Here is a 17,550-nt window from a genome sequence, read left to right as displayed (position 1 = left end):
ATCTTTTCAAGTGGAACATTAACAAGATAGATCATATTTTGGGCATAAAAAATCTTAACAAATTTAAATGAATTGAAATAGTATAAAGTATGTTCTCTGACCAGATCTCTAGTTCAAAGAATTAAACTAGAAATCAACAGCAGAAAGATATCTGGAAAAGTCACAAACATTTAGAAATTAAATAATACAATTCTATTTAACCTGTGAGTGTCCAGGAGTCTCCAGCGGAGGCATGGGTCAACAGTGGCCTGCAGTGGGGTCAGGGACACCAAATACAACAGTGCTTGCGCAAGTCCTTTTGAAGGAGGTCATCATTACCATCATTACACCTACCATAGTTTGGCCTCAGGCCAAATAACAGGCAGGGAACACAGCCCATCCATCAACAGAAAATTGGCTTAAAGATTTACCGAGCGTGGCCCTGCCCACCAAAACAAGACCCAATTTCCCCCACAGTCAGCCTTTCCCACCAGGAAGCATCCATAAGCCTCTTATTCTTATCCATCAGAGGGCAGACAGAATGAAAACCACAATCACAGAAAACTAATCAAACTCATCAAATGGATCACAGCCTTGTTTAAGTCAATGAAGCTATGAGCTATGCCATGTTGGGCCACCCAAGATGGACAGGTCATGGTGGAGAGTTTTGACAAAATGTGGTTCACTGGAGAAGGGAATGGCAAACCACTTCAGTATTCTTGCCTTGAGAACCCCATGAACAGTATGAAAAGGCAAAAAGATACGACACTGAAAGATGAACTCCCATGTCTGTAGGTGCCCAATATGCTATTGGAGAAGAGTGGAGAAATAACTACAGAAAGAATGGAGAGAGAGCCAAAGTGAAAACAATGCCCAGTTGTGGATGTGACTGGTAATGGAACTAAAGTCTAACACTGTAAAAAACAGTATTGCATGGAGACCTGGAATGCTAGGTCCATTAATCGAGGTAAATTGGAAGTGTCAAACAGGAGATGGCAAGAGTGACCATCGACATTTTAGGAATCAGCGAGCTGAAATGGACCAGAAAGGGTGAATTTAACTCAGATGACCATTATATCTACTACTGTGGGCAGGAATCCCTTAGAAGAAACGGAGTAGTCCTCATAGTCAAAAAAAAAAGAATCCGAAATGCATTACTTAAGTGCAATCTCAAAAATGACAGAATGATCTCTGTTCATTTCCAAGGCAAACCATTCAATATCACAATAATCCAAATCTATGTCCAACCACTAATGCCAAAGAAGCTGAAGTTGAACAGTTCTGTGATGATTTACAAAACTGTCTAGAAGTAACACACAGAAAAAGATGTCTTTTTCATCATAGGGGACTGGAATGCAGAAGTAAGAAGTCATAAGATGCCTGGAGTAACATGCAAGTTTGGCCTTGGAGTACAAAATGAAGCAGGGCAAAGGATAACAGAATTTTGCCAATAAAATGCACTGGTCATAGCAAACACCCTCTTTCAACAACACAAGAGATGACTCTACACATGGACCTCACCAGATGGTCAATACTGAAATCAGATTGATTATATTCTTTGTACCCAAAGATGGAGAAGCTCTATACAGTTAGCAAAAATAAGACCGGGAGCTGACTGTGGTTCAGATTATGAACTCCTTGTTGCAAAATTCAGACTTATATTGAAAATAAAAGGGAAAACCACTAGACATTCAGGTATGATTTAAATCAAATCCCTTATGATTGTACAGTAGAAGTGACAAATAGATTCAAGGGATTAGATCTGATAGAGTGCCTGAAGAACTATGGATGGAGGCTTGTGACATTGTCCAGGAGGCAGTGATCAAGACAATCCCCAAGAAAAACAAACGCAAAAAGGCAAAATGGTTGTCTCAGGAGACCTTAGAAATAACTGAGAAGAGAAGAGAAGCTAAAGGCAAAGGAGAAATGAAAGATATACCCATCTGAATGCAGAGTTCCAAAGAATAGCAAGGAGAGATAAGAAAGCCTTCCTCAGTAATCAATACAAAGAAATAGAGGAAAACATTAGAATGGGAAAGACTAGAGATCTTTTCAAGAAAATTAGAGATACCAAGAGAACATTTTATGGAAAGATGGGCACAATAAAGGGCAGAAATGGTATGGACCTAAAAGAAACAGAAGATATTAAGAAGAGATGGCAAGAATACACAGAAGAACTATACAAAAAAGATCTTAGTGACCCAGATAATCACAATGGTGTGATCACTCACCTAGAGCCAGGCATCCTGAAATTCGAAGTGAAGTGGGCCTGAGGAAGCATCATTACGAACAAAGCTAGTGGAGGTGATGGAATTCCAGTTGAGCTATTTCAAATCCTGAAAGATGATGCTGTGGAAGTGCTGCACTCAATATGCCAGCAAATTTGGAAAACTCAGCAGTGGCCACAGGACTGGAAAAGCTCAGTTTTCATTCCAATCCCAAAGAAGGGCAATGTCAAAGAATGTTCAAACTACCACAAAATTGCACCCATCTCACACACTAGCAAAGTAATGCTCAAAATTCTCCAGGCTAGGCTTCAACAGTATGTGAACCGTGAACTTCCAGATGTTCAAGCTGGATTTAGAAAAGGCAGAGGAACCAGAGATGAAATTGCCAACATTCGTTGGATCATCAAAAAAGCAAGTGAGTTCCAGAAAAACATCTACTTCTGCTTTATTGACCATACCAAAGCCTTTGACTATGTGGATCACAACAAACTGTGGAAAATTCTTCAAGAGATGTGAATACCAGACCAACTTACCTGCCTCCTGAGAACTCTGTATGCAGGTCAGGAAGCAACAATTAGAACTGGACATGGAACAACAGACTGGTTCCAAATAAGGAAAGGAGTATATTGTCAAGGCTGTATATTGTCACCCTGCTTATTTAACTTATATGCAGAGTACATCATGTGAAATGCCAGGCTGGATGAAGCACAAGCTGGAATCAACATTGCCAGGAGAAATGACAATAACCTCAGATATGCAGACAATACCACCCTTACAGTAGAAAGTGAAGAAGAACTAAAGAGCCTCGATGAAAGTGAAAGAGGAGAGTGAAAAAGCTGATTTAAAACTCAACATTCAAAAAACTAAGATCATGGTATCTGGTCCCATCACTTCATGGCAAATAGATGGAGAAACAATGGAAACAGTGACAGACTTTATTTTCTTGGTCTCCAAAATCACTGCAGATGGTGACTGCAGCCATGAAATAAAAAGACGCTTGCTCTTTCGAAGAAAGTCTATGACCAACCTAGATAGCATATTAAAAAGCGGAGACATTACTTTGCTGCAAAGGTCCGTCTAGTCAGGCTATGGTTTTACCAGGGGTCTTGTATGGATGTGATAGTTGGACTATAAAGAAAGCTGAGCACCAAAGAATTGATGCTTTTGAACTGTGGTACTGGAGAAACTCTTGAGAGTCCCTTGGACTTCAAGGAGACCCTACCAGTCCATCCTAATGGAAATCAGTTCTGAATATTCATTGGAAGGACTGATGCTGAAGCTGAAACTCCAATACTTAGCCACCTGATGTGAAGAACTGACTCATTTGAAAAGACCCTGATGCTGGGAAAGATTGAAGGCAGGAGGAGAAGGGGATGACAGAGGATGAGAAGGTTGGATGTCATCACTGACTCAATGGACATGAGTTTAAGCAAGATCCAGGAGTTGGTGGTGGAGAGGGAAGCCTGGTGTGCTGCAGTCCATGGGTTCACAAATAGCTGGACATGACTGAGCAACTGAACTGAACTGACTTAACCTGTGGTCAAAGTCACAAGGAATATTACAAAAATATTTGAATAGAATGAAAACAGAGCATATAAAAATATAAGGGGTAGAGCTGAAACAGTGCTTAGAAGGAATATATAGCTGTAAACACCTCATTAAAATAGAAGATCTTTAAATCAATCAAGTCAATCTAAGGTATCACCTTAAGAAACTATTAGGCAGAGCTTTAACCTCTGAGCCACCAGGGAAGCCCATTAAAAAGAAAAGAGAAAGCTAAATATAAAATAAGCAGAGAAAGGAAATAATAAAGAGCAGAAATCAATAGCACTGCAAACAGAAAAATAATATGGACAGGAAATGAGACAAAAAGTTGCTTCTTTAATATCTGTAAAGTTGATAAGCCTCTACCCAGATTAATTAAGGGAAAAAAATTCTCAAATACCAATTGTTGTTGTTATTTAGTTGCTAAGTCATGTCTGACTCTTTGTGACCCCATGAACTGTAGCCTGTCAGGCTCCTCTGTCCATGGGAATTCCCAGGCAAGAATTCTGGAGTGGGTATCCATTTCCTTCTCCAGGGGATCTTCCCAACCCAGGAATTGAACCTGCATTCCCTGCATGACAGATGGATTCTTTACCACTGACCTATCTGGGAAACTCCAAATAACAATATAAGGATTGAAATAGAACACATCACTACAAATCATACAGACATTAAAAAGCTAATAAGGGAATACTATGAAAAACTATATCCATTAATTTAACAACTTGGATGAAAGGGCAAAGTTCTTAAAAGTTATATTTAAGAAGCCATAGGTAACCTGAATCACTATATATCTTGTTAAAGAAACTTAATTTATAGTTAAAACCTTTTCTATAAAGAAAAATCAAGCCTAATACGGCTTTACTGCAAAATTCCACCAGATGATTTTGGTTAAAAAGAATGCCAATATTACACAAACTTTTTCAGAAAATAGATGAGAAGCAATAGTTCTTAAGTCATTTTATGAGACTAGCAGACAAAGATATTGTATGCAGAGAAAATTACAAACCAATATCCCTCATGAATATAAATACAGAATTTGTCAACTGAGTATTAGAAATACATAAAAAGGATAATATTGATATGTTATGATCAAGTGAAGCTTATTCCAGGAATGCAAATACATTAAATGCTTTTAAAACTGTTCATTGTAATTTACCACATAAAGAGATTAAAGAAGAAAAACTATATGACCACCTCAGTGGATACAAGAAAAAGCATTGGACAAAATTCAAAGTCTGATCATGATCTATCTATCTATCTATCTATCTATCTATTCTCAGAAAAGTAAGAATAGACTCCTTAATTTGATAAATGAATTCTACACAAATCCTACAACTGACATCACACATGATAAAGGATTGAATAATTTCCCCCTAAAACTGGGAACAAGGTAATATTCCATTCTCAAATTTGTATTCAAAATTGTCCTGAAAGTCTTAGATAGTGCAGTAAGGCAAAAAAAAAAGGGGGGGGGGCATACATGTTAGAAAGGAAGAAATAAAATTGCTTCCACTTGTAAATATTATCATAGTCGATACAGAAAATCCTTAAAAATCTACAAAACAGCTACTAGAATTAGTAAGTGAGGTCAGCTAGGATAGCTAGGATGAAGGCTACAACACCAACATGCCAAAAGTGATTAAATTTCTATACAGTAGCAATGAATGTTTGTAACTGAAATTAAATATACACCGTTATACACATGTATGAATGGCTGAGTCCCTTCTCTGTTTACCTGAAACTGCTACAACATTGTTTGTTAATCAGTTATACCCCAATACAAAACAAAAAGCTTTAAAAAGTATCTAAACATCATTGGCAAAAAAAAATTAAATATATACCATTTAAAATAAAGCACAGCACAGAAACAGTCTAAAGGTCCATTGACAAATAAATGGATAAAGAAAATGTGACACATACATACAATGGAATGTTACGCAGTCATAACAAAGAACAATAATGCCATTTGCAGCAACGTGGGTGGACCTGGAGATTATCATACTAAGTGAAGTAAGTCAGACAAAGACAAATATCCCATGATATCGCTTATATTGGGAAAAATGGTACAAATGAACTTATTAATATTTGCAAACAGAAATAGAGTCACAGATGTGAAAAATAAAGTTATAGTTACCATGGGGGAAAGGGAAGGAGGGATAAATTGGGAGATTGGGATCGACCTATTCACATTATTGTATACAAAATGGGGTTTCCCTGGTGGCTCAGTGGTAAAGAACCTGCCTGCTGGTGCAGGAGATGCAGGTTCAATGCCTGGGTTAGGAAGAGTCCCCTGGAGAAGGGAATGGCAACCCACTCTAGCATTCTTACCTGGGAATTCCCATGTAGAGAGGATCCTGGCAGGCTCCGTCCTTGGGACTGAGCTGTTTGACCTACTGACTGAGCACGTATATAAAACGGGTAACTGAGAAGAAGCTGCTGGGAGCACAGGGAGCCCTGCTCAGCTCTCTGTAAAAGGGTCTACGTGGGAAAGAGTATAAAAAAGAGGGGCTATGTGTATAGTGTAACCGCTTCACTCTGCTGTGCAGCGGAACCAATACAACATTGTGAACCAACTATGCTCCGATAAAAATTAAATAAATATGGTGCTGTTTACAACCGCACCTAAGAACGTTACACAGGTTAACGTCTAACAAAGTATGTGCAAGATCTGTATTCTGAACACTATTAAACTGAGGAAAGAAATCAAATAAGACCTCAAGAAATGAAAAGATATACTATCCTTATGGGTTGGAAGTCTCAATATTGTTAAGACAGTGATGGTTAAGAGTGATTGTTAAGATTGTTAAGAGTACGTTAAGGCTGTATCTTGTCACCCTGCTTATTTAACTCATATGCAGAGTACATCATGAGAAACGTTGGGCTGGATGAAGTACAAGCTGGAATCAAGATGGATGGGAGAAATACAAATAACCTCAGATATGCAGATGACACCACCCTTATGGCAGAAAGCAAAGAAGAACTAAAGAGCCTCTTCCATGAAAGTGAAAGAGGAGAGTGAAATAGTTGGCTTAAAACTCAACATTGAGAAAATTAAGATCATGGCATCTGGTCCCATCACTTCATGGCAGATAGATGGGAAAGAGTGGAAACAATGGCAGTATTTATTTTGGGGGTTCCAAAATCACTGCAGATGGTGACTGCAGCCATGAAATTAGAAGACACTTACTCTTTGGAAGAAAAGTTATGACTAACCTTGACAGCATATTAAAAAACAGAGACATTACCAACAAAGGTCCATCTAGTCAAGGCTATGGTTTTTCCAGTGGTCATGTATGGTTGTGAGAGTTGGACTATAAAGAAAGCTGAGCACCAAAGAATTGATGCTTTTGAGCTGGGGTGTTGGAGAAGACTCTGGAGAGTCCCTTGGACTGCAGGGAGATCCAACCAGTCCATCCTAAAGGAGATCAGTCCTGGGTGTTCATTGGAAGGACTGATGTTGAAACTGAAACTCCAATACTTTGGTCACCTGATGCAAAGAGCTGACTCATTTGAAAAGACCCTGATGCTGGGAGGGATTGGGGGCAGGAGGAGAAGGGGACGACAGAGGATGAGATGGTTGGATGGCATCACTGACTCGATGGGCATGAGTTTGAGTAAACTCCGGGAGCTGGTGATAGATAGGGAAGCCTGGTGTGCTGCAGTCCATGTGGTTGCAAAGAGTTGGACACGACTGAGCAACTGAACTGAACTGAACTGAAGACAGTGATTCTCCTCAAATTTATCCGTAGATTGAATGCAGTCTCAAGTAAATCTCAGTAAGATTTTTTAGCAGAAATCAACAAGTTGCTTCTAAAATGTTTATGAAAATTTAGAATAGTCGAGTCAATTTAAAAAAAGTCTTGAAAAGCTATATTATCTATTTCAAGGCTTATTATAAAGCTGCAATAATCAAGATATTCTTGTACTGTGAAAGGATAAACACATAGATCAACTAAACAGAATATACAGTCTAAAAATAGAACCACACATATACGTTAGGCTGATTTTCAACAAAATCAGAAAGGCAATCCAGTGGAGAAAGGATGACTTTCAATAAATAGTGTTGGAAGAATTAGACACTCTATAACAACAACAGCAATATTTACCATAATATTAATAATAACAATCCATACTTCTATAAAACTTCAAGAAAAAAGCACAGGAGAAAAATCTTTGTAACCTTGAGTTAAACACTGAATTCTAAGGTATAAAAACCAAAAATGATCCAATTAACTAACTGAACTTTATCAAAACTGAAAACTTTGCTCTTTGGAAGAAAGTGTTATGAAAATTAAAAAAAACACAGACAGGGTAGAAAGTATTTGCAAAGCACCCATCTGATAAATTATATGTAGAACATATAAATGTAACAATGTGGGTATCAATAGACTTATTGTGGTGATCATTTTGCAATACATACATATTTTGAATCATTATACCATGCCCCTGAAACTAATATAATATGTCAATTGTATTTCAATCAAAAAAGCAATACATAGAATTCTCATGACTCAATTACAAGAGCACAAATAACTTTATAAAACATGGGGAAAATTTTAATAAATGTTTCACCAAAGAAGCTATATGGATGGCAAATAAACACATGAAAAATATACAGCATCATTGGTCATTATAAATATGCAAATTAAAACCACAATGAGCTACTACTACATATTTATGAAAATGGCTGAAAGAAGAGAAAACGCAGTGATAATAAATACTGGTGTGTGTGTGTGTGTATGTGTGTGTGTGTAAGCCTAGAACTCTGTATAGGGGTGGTAGGAATGAAATGGTTGAATCATTTTGGAAAACAGTTTGGTGGTTTCTTATAAAGGTAAACATCCACTTACTAAAGGGTTCAGGAATCTCACTCTTGGGTATCAATCAGAGAAGAATGAAAATTCATGGTCACAGAAAAACCAGCATTTGCGTGTTTACAGCAACTTTATTCATAATCACCAAAAAACTGGAATTAACCCAAATGTCTGTCAACATTCATTTCATGGATAAGTAAGCTGTGGCACATCCACGCACTGGAATATTTCTCAGCAAGACAAAGAAGTAAGCTACGGACGTGTGCAGCTCGTGTATATCTGAAGTGAGTCATGCCAAGTGAGAGAAGTCAGACTCCAAAGGCTACAAACTGCATGATCCCAACTCTATGACGCTCTGGAAAAGGCAAAACCGTAGAGACTCACCACACTGGTGGTTGTCAGGGCCTGGGGCAGAGCCATCAGCGTGGATTACAAAGGAGCCTGAGGGAACTTTTGGGGGTGATGGAAAAGTTTTATATCTTGATTGTGGTGATAGTAAATGTAGATCTGAAAGAAATCTAAATGGTTAACCACACTTGTTCCCCAAGTGATCTGGCATCTACTGCTGATGAAGGCTGTGTGCTGTTTTCTGTCGGAAAATGTTTGGGACCCACAGGGCCCAGGGTCAGAGAACCTCTCCGCCTGAGCAGACACTGGACAGGCTTGTCGGGGATGCGCGGGCAGGCTCCGGGCCCAGCCCTGCTCCTCTCAGCAACCAGCGTCCAGGGAGAGGTGAGTTTCCCCCACACCGGCTCCTGGGGTCCCCAGATCTAGGGAATTCACAGCTGCCTCCTGATGTGCTCGTGACCTCTGGCCTGCCAGTGTGGGCACCGCACCCCACCAGTCTCCAAACCGAAGTGAAGTTCAAGCTAGCTCCTCGTCGCTCCTGGAGGCAAACCCTCAGGGCAAGGGAAAGGGTCCCGAAGACCCCAGTGGGGTGTTTCCATCAGTGTAAACTGTTTTGCAGCCTGTACTTTCAAGGGCCAGGCCAGGAGTTAAGACCATGTTGTTAACAGTCACTTTATCCTCCCCGCCCACTCTGCAGAGCCTGGCAGGAAGGCAGGAGGGGCAGCGGGCAACAGATGCACACGGGCGGCTGGGCGGAGGCCCAGCAGATGGGAAGAGGCATTGTGAAGGCCAGTCTGCCCTCAACGCTGAAGGGCCCTGTTTTCATGGGGTCAAGCATAACCTTGCTTGCTCTGTGAAGCCCCTCCCCCTTGGCCTTTATCAACCTCTCCTCACGCCCCGATTCCATTTGATCACTATGTAACCAGCTAGAACTGAAAGCGTGATCTGCAATCTGAAGGGCTGTACTTTGAGAAATTGTGCGTTTGCCCTGCTGAGGTTCTAGGAAGGTAGTGATGGGGCATAGGAGGAGAGAGAAGAGGGTGGAGCAGACAGAATCAGGGCTTCTGTCGCCATAATGGCTAATCTTTCCAACTGCCCTTAAGTCAGGCTAAAGCAGTGTGGCCCTTCCCCGCCACCCTGCAAAAGGTGCCACAACATCTTGATAAGACAGAGGGGGAAGGGGTCCTTTAAGAGCAGACCCTGCAGAAATAAGGTGTGTGTTTTCAAGCTCCTCTGGTCCTCCACTTTCCCCGTCAGATGGCAGAGGAAAGTTTTTCCGAGTTTTCTACAGCAGAAACCCTTTGGCAAGGCAGAGATCACCTGGCCGCCCGCCAAGCTGAGTGGAGATGCCACATGGCAGAGATGAGGCGGTGAGCGTTTGTGCATCTCTGGTACCTGGAACAAAATATGCTGAGCTGCAAAGTGTGGCTTTCAGAAGTCACCAATGCCATGTGACACTGCATGTCAGCTGTTCACATCTTTATTACTGAGCTGTGGGACCCACTGAGGCGGTTACTGTGTGGGAGACAGATTTGGGTCCCGTGGGTTACCGCACACCCCAAGCAATGATGCTCACCAAGGGGTGTCAGGCCAACTGCAAGACCCCGAAGGTGTAGAAACTCTGCGCCTGTCAGTTCCTTTGGGGGTGCATGTGTGTGTAGGCGTGCGCATCCCTCTTCCAGGCCCCAGGGTGTAACAGCTGAGAGGGATCCGGCTCCCGGCTACAGGAACTTGCTCTCTGCATGGTTTTCTCGTCTCCCTCTGCTTCCGCCAGGCCTCCCTCCCGGCCCATCTGCCAGAGCCTTCCTCCCCCTCTCACGCTCCTCTTTGAGGTGGTAACTAACCAACACAGCTATGCCCTTGTGGCTCCCTCTCCAGCCTCTCTCAGATTAATGGAACAGAAACATGTGCTTGCATCTGATGCCAGTAATCATATCCTGAGTGACCACAGAGAGGGAGCTTAAGCAGAGCTCCTGGCCTGGCCCCGGCGGATATGGTTACAGGAAGAAAGCATTTCTTGACAGCAGCGGCCCTGGCTCCCTCTCACCTGCCCCCTCCTCCTTCCCAGGCTTGTTAAGTCCCTTGAATATTTTCCATGAGATTAATTAAGGTCTAGTCAGCAATGGTCCCAGTCACTTCAGAACTGGGTTTTGATCTACTTTTTTGATTTGCAGACAAGGAGATGGATGTGAGCAGAACATACTTCTATATTCCTGCCTTTGATGTCAACTCTGGGCTCATCTACTTAGGACATTTTCAAACAGTGAAAAGTAAATAAGTATACGGTTATCTAGCCCAATGACTTAACTCAGCAAATATCAACCATGAGCAAATTACTCTTCTGGAAGGAGAAAATCTTTGTCCAAAGGGCACTAGTGTGATCAGTGAGGCACATACTCAAACTGATGTGACATGAGGTTGTGTGTGCTGAGAGAATCACAGGAAACGCAGGGAGCATAGGGAAGGGAAGGGAAGCACTCCTGGCTGGGGAAACCCAGAAAGGCTTCCAGGAAGAAGTGGCATTTGAGCTGAGCCTTGAAGGAAGGTAGGATTTTTGATGAACACAGAGATCAGGAAAGGCTTTATATGAGAAATGTTCAGCTTAAGCAGAAGCCCAGAGATAAGAGGACACAGGGTATTCAGAGATGAGCGAGAATTTGAGTTAAATTGCAAAAGTTTGTCACAGAGGAGAAGTGGTAGATGAGAAGTGGGTCTGGAAAGACTGAATTTTGAAGCATGATAGTGTCAGGCTTAAGAGTTGGGAGTTGGGAGGAGTTGGGAGTTTCTGCCAATAGCAATGGGAGCAATTGAAGGTCTTAGAACAGAGGAGTGACAGGATTGTGTCTTCTTGATAGGACTTTTTAAATAGTACCCTCGTAGAAGCGTACTATGGAGATTGTGAGATGGGGTGGCAGAGGAGAGGGTAGAGATGGCTCAGTGAGGAGGTTTGGGAAAGAGTAGAAAATAAGCACTTGATGGGACTGGAAAGAGACATTGCAAAGAGAGACTCTGGCAACTGGTTGGATTTAGGAGGTGAGGCCAGTGGGTGAACTAGAGATGATGCTGAGATCGGAGAGTGGTTACCGGAGGGCTGGCGGTGCCATGCAGAGAAGGGCGTAAGAAGGGAGGATCAGCTCCAGAGCAGCAGATGACCGATCCAGCCTGGGATATTCAGACACCCAGGAAAGGCACCTGGGACGAGACGTCCTTAGAGCATGGCATCAGGGCAGGCATTGATGCAAGAGCTGTGATGTGAGGACCATCAGCAGGGAGGTGCCAGGTGAGGCTCAGCGAGGGGGTGTAGTGAGGGACGGCAGGGAGTGGGCAGCCAAGCTCAGAAGCTCGGGGCTCTGGGGAAATGGCCATGTGAGGAAGGTAGGGAAGGGACCGCCCTGGTGGTCCAGTGGCTAAGACTGCACTCCCAAAACAGGAGCCTGGGCTCCATCCCTGGTCAGTGAACTAGACCTCACATGCCACAACTGAAAATGGTCTCTCACGCTGCAACTAACACCCCATGGGGCCAAATTAAAAAAAAAAAAAAAAAAAGGATAGGAAATCCTGAGGGTTTCCTGTCCCAGAAGCCAAGAGATTTCCTGACAAATGCTGAACTGGTCAAGGATGAGGACTGGGCCTGGGCTGCTGAGGAGGTGGTCCCCGGGTCCTTCCTGAGGCTGCAGCGGGTGGAGAGAGAGGTGGGGTGGAAGGCCGATCAGAAGCTGGTGAAGGTGAGTGGGTGGTGAGGAAGTGTAGGCATGAGGTATTTCCTGGAGAGCTTTTAAAAATAGGACAGGGGCCCCTTGTTTGGTGCTGGAGAAGGCCTCCTGTCTGGGACCCAGGAGATGGATGCCAGAGGCCAAGAGGAACCCCAAACTGAGATCTCTTGTGGGTGTTTGTGATATGGTTTTCCTCTAAAGCCAGAAGCTGTGGCGCGTTCGATCGCTGGAGGCAGGGAGGAGCTGGCTCTTTGGACATCAGGAGGCCTCCCTCAATTGCACCCAGTGTGTGTTACCCCAAAGGGGTAAAGCACCTGCTTGGTGGCTTCTAGACTGTTCCCGAGCCTGGTTTTAGGGACCAACCTGGGGTGACCAGGAAACTCTGTTCTTCATAGACTCTGATAGAGGTGCATGGAAAGTAAACAAAGGGATGTGTCAGCTTCCACCAGCCCTTTTATATTCCCCAGGAGGAAAAATTCTGTCCTTTTGAAGACAGATGAGGTTCATTGATCTTTACTCAGGAGAAGCTGTCAGAAAAAGCCCAAGTGTGGGACCTTGCCCGAGGCTGCCTGATTATCCTGGTTTGGGGAGAGCAGAAACGTCACTGCCAGCCATGGGAATGTCTCCCTGGACCGGCCCAGCCACCCCCACCCCCAGAATGCTCTCCCTGACCCCCCATGACAGCCGAGCCCCCAGGACACTGCCAGATCGGCTTGTGTGAGGTTTAAAATCATATACCCTGACTTTGACTAGCTCCTGGCAGGAGAAACGTCCAGAGTCTGGATTTGGGGCCTGTGGATAAGACACTTGTTACCAAGGGAGGTTAGCGCATCTCCATCACCATTTTGGGAAGGAGGTCTCTTCCACTGTTACATGTTGTAGCTATTTATAGAGTCCTGCAGCCAGTATCTCTTTCAGTCTGCAGGAATTCTCCACTGTGTGTTATCTTAGAGGGTCTCAATGCACTGCTGCCCACCACGAAAGACACAGCTGAAAGGGGAGGGCAAGCAACAGTAGGACATTGACTCCGGCTCGGTCCAGCACCGGGGTTCCTGAATCTGGCAGGAGAGGCAGAAAGAAACAAGTGCAGTTTATCATTTATTGGCACTTCCTGAAAGTCTAGAGGTGACAGCATCAAATATCCAGAGCAGCGATACCTCACTGCAGTGTCCTAACCACTTCTTCCCCTAGTGACCCCAGCTCCGGTTCTGGTTCTTTGCTTTCCGTGTATTTCCCAGGCCTTTCTATCTCCCAGTGATGTGTTCCCAGTCTTTGACCCAACAAAGTTTCTGTGGCTTGCAACCCAGAACCCCGACCCAGTGAGGTACAGTTAAGAGATAATCAGGACCCAGGAAATGAGCTCCACTGAACCCAAGAGGCCAGCACTGAATAAAAGTCAGGATCTCAGAATGTCAACCTTTTAGTGGGCGAGACAGTGAAGAAACAAATGCTTACACATAAACACACATGTGTATATACATCAGATGGTGAGAGGAGAAAAACAAAGTACTGCAAAAGAGAGAAAGTTGAAAGGGCTCTGTTTCAGGCAGGGAGGAGAAGGAAGCCTGGTTGGAGGAGGCAGGGCTGACCAGAGACCTGAGTGCAAGCGCGCTGCTGAGGCAGATACCGGGGGGAAAGCCTTACAGTCAAGGGAACCCCAAGTACAAAGGGCCTGAGGCCAAAAGAAAAAGCGTCATCTCTCTCTCCCTCCCCCTGCAGAGCTTCCCGAGAGCAGGGATTCAGTCTGTTTTGTTCATTGCTGTACCCACTGTTTCCAGAACACGTTTGGGCTCGTGAGTATAGTTGAATGGAGAATGAGCGGGCATCCGACTGGCAGTGAGTCAGGGTCTGGCTAGTCACCGCAGCCCTTCCGGTGAGCCTCCCACAGAGGGGGCAGAGCGGAAAAGACAGTTGGGGGCAGCTCTAGGACAAGGGCAACCTGGCGGGGACAGGATGGCTTACCTTAGTCATCTCCGGGTGTCAGGAGGATGAAATTACTTACTGTCTGTAAATTTCTTAGCACCGCGGGCAGAGTGTGCTCTAAAAGTTGGCTATTGTTAATACTGCTCCTCTTCCCAATCAATAATAAACCAAAAACCTATGTGTCTATGCCCTCTTGGACTCGGTCTATTGTTTCTTCGTATTGAATTTATAAATTGCTGATCAAATATTCATGTTGTTTATCTGCCAAGGAGCAGTTACAGGCAGCCTCATTTACGATACTATTGTTATTGTTGTTTAGCCACTAAGCCATGTCTGACTCTTTAGCGACCCCATGGGCTGTAGCCTGCCAGGCTCCTCTGCGGGATTTCCCAGGTAAGGGTACTGGAGTAGGCTGGAGTGGGTAGCCACTTCCTCCTCCAGGGGATCTTCCTAATTCAGGGATCAAACCTGTGTATCCTGCGTCTCCTGCATTGGCAGGCGGATTCTCTACCACTGAGCCTCCAGGGAAGCCAACAGTACTGTTACCCTGTTGTTTATCTGGCGGGAGCCTCCTCTCGACTCCCTTTTCCTTGATGCATGATTGAGGGGGTAGTCTCTGCCCCCCAGGCACTTGTTGATTCCACCACGGAGCTTCCTCAGTGAGGGACCTGTCCCATCTCCATGCCCCAACCCGTTAAAGTTAGGGACTCAGATGGGGGCAATGATCACAGGCATGGAGCCTTGTGGGTTCATGGATCCAGCTCTGGGGTCCCCCTGCCCCTCCTCCTCTCCCCCCCTTGTCCTAACTGTCTTGGCTTCTCATTTGCACCCGGCCCCTGCCCTGATCTTCTCTCGGCCTGTGGCACTACTCCCCAAGGAGAAAACTCCACCCGGCACCTTGTATGACAGTTCACCTTGTTTACCACACATTCTGCCAGTGGGAAATGAGGTCAAATGAAACGGAACTCCCAATCAATGTCCAGCACCTCCTTTCCCTCTGTCAGACACCCCACTGACCCTCAAGTGAACTGACTCTGCAGCCTTCTCCTGTCTTGACAACCAGTCGGCTTTCCCGGCCCAGGAGGTGTGACCTTTCACAAACATGATCCCTGGGACGGGCTCAGGGGAGCACCTTCCTCCTAGTGTCCCCTTCAACCCAAGAGCTAGAGTCAGGTCTCCATGCAGAAGTGGTGCATTTAGATATCACATCCTAGATTAACTGGCAGGTTCTCCCCCGATGAGGACTCTGTATGCATTGCATGTGGGCATTTAAATTGGTGTAATAGCCTTTGGGAGGGCTATTTGGCAATATATATAAAAAGCCTTAAACATATAGATTCCTCTGACTCAGTAATTCCACCCCTGGGAGTTTATCCTGAGAAAATACTCAGAGATGCAGCCAAAAATGTATGTATAAGAATGTTTACTGTAGTGCTAGTTATAATAGTGAAAAAAAAAAAAGAAATTCGGAAAGAATCCACAGGGACTGTGATAAATAATTTATGATATTTTCCTACAGAGGAATACTAGGCATTCTGATTTTGAAAGTGTACTTAAAGCATATATGATGATTCGGATTGTGGCTTCTCTCCTTTTTTTTCCTGATTCTCTCCTTTTGCCCTCCGGATCACTCTGCACCCTCCAGGCGGCCTGCCCTTGACCTCCCTCTGGGTTTGTGCAGTGTGGACACAGCAGGAGGAGAGTGAAGGCAGGGCTCTGACTCCCGGGCTGCTTCCACTGCGCCGGGCGGCTCCTCCCACCCCTCCCACCCCGTCTGCTCCAGGCCCCTGACCACCCCTCCTGCAGGCTTACCCGGAGGGCCTCTTCTTGGTGCTCCGTCTAGATCAGCATGCCTCCGAGTTCCTTCACCAGTCTTCGGGAGGTCAGAGCGAAACCTGTTTCCGGGAGGACCCGCACTGGACAGTGCAGAAAAGGAGATGCTGACAACAGGAGGTTAAGGAGCTGGGTCAGGCCCGAAAGCAGCACGATCCCAACTCTGTGCACAAATAAATATGTTCAGAAAAGGAAACCGTATCTGCACTTAGCAGGGAAGAGAGGACTGGAAGGAAATACATCAATGATTAACTGTCTTCACCTCTGGTGGTGTGATTGTAGGTGATTTTTCTGGTCTTACATATACATTTCTGTATTTTGTACCTTCTTGAAAATAGTCATGTATTGCCATTAAAGTGGGAAAAATGTTGAGTTAACCTACATTTAAAAACAAAACTGAGATTTCCCTGGTGGTTCAGTGTCTAAGACTCTGTGCTCCCAGTGCAGAAGGCTGAGGTTCGATCCCTGGTCAGGGAAGTAGATCCCACAAAGTTTAAGATTCTGCACACTCCAACTAAGACCCAGTACAGCCAAAGAAATTTTAAAAATATATGTATTTTTGAAAAGACTGAGATTTTAAAATATAAAAATAAAACAAAATTGAAATAAAGTAGAAGAATTAACTAGCTGCCGGTCAGTTACCTACCAGTATACAGAAGGCAATAGATTTTAACTAAATGTATGATAATGTGATTTAGATTTAAAAGAAATGTAAACATCTCAGTGTGAATTGAAACTAGGCCTTGACGGTTTCCATCCCAACCGGTCTGACGCTGAGATTCTTGTCCGACGCTGAGCTGTGGTCCTGGTTAACATAGCTCCTTGCTGGGGCTGGGCTCTCCCACACACCCTGTTCTGGCTCTGCCCTCGGCCTAGCCTCCTGGGGTGCTGCCGGGGGTCTGGGGGAGGCCCCAAGGATCAAGCTGAAGATGAGGTCACAACAACTTAATACTTTGGCACATCCCAAAATGTTTCCTTAAATATTGTTCCACAGTCATTGAGAAGGGAGAAATTCCGATTTTCTATCAGCAAAGCTCATACGCCTCCATGTTCTAAGTAAGGGATTTATTTAACACCAGACATAGCATTACGTTTTGGCTTATTTGAAATGGTCTTCCTTTCCCAGTTTCTCCAGCACTCCTAACTAAAAAGAGTTTAGCTGTT

At 44.2% G+C, this 17,550-nt stretch overlaps 1 long non-coding RNA gene across 1 annotated transcript in view; it reads left to right on the top strand.

Moving 5' to 3' along the window:
• Positions 1-9,005: 9,005 nt before the first annotated feature.
• The window catches only part of LOC122693337, a 34,376-nt gene continuing 25,831 nt past the window's right edge, over positions 9,006-17,550 (top strand). Inside the window, exon 1 of the long non-coding RNA XR_006340881.1 lies at positions 9,006-9,301. This is a non-coding gene — a long non-coding RNA (uncharacterized LOC122693337). The remainder of the gene's footprint in view (positions 9,302-17,550) is intronic.

Source organism: Cervus elaphus, chromosome 5 (genome assembly GCF_910594005.1).
Source record: "Cervus elaphus chromosome 5, mCerEla1.1, whole genome shotgun sequence".
In the NCBI taxonomy this organism is placed as follows: domain Eukaryota; kingdom Metazoa; phylum Chordata; class Mammalia; order Artiodactyla; family Cervidae; genus Cervus; species Cervus elaphus.
The sequence above is the reverse complement of the archived record's forward strand: the minus strand, read 5'-3'. Positions and strand labels throughout refer to the sequence as shown.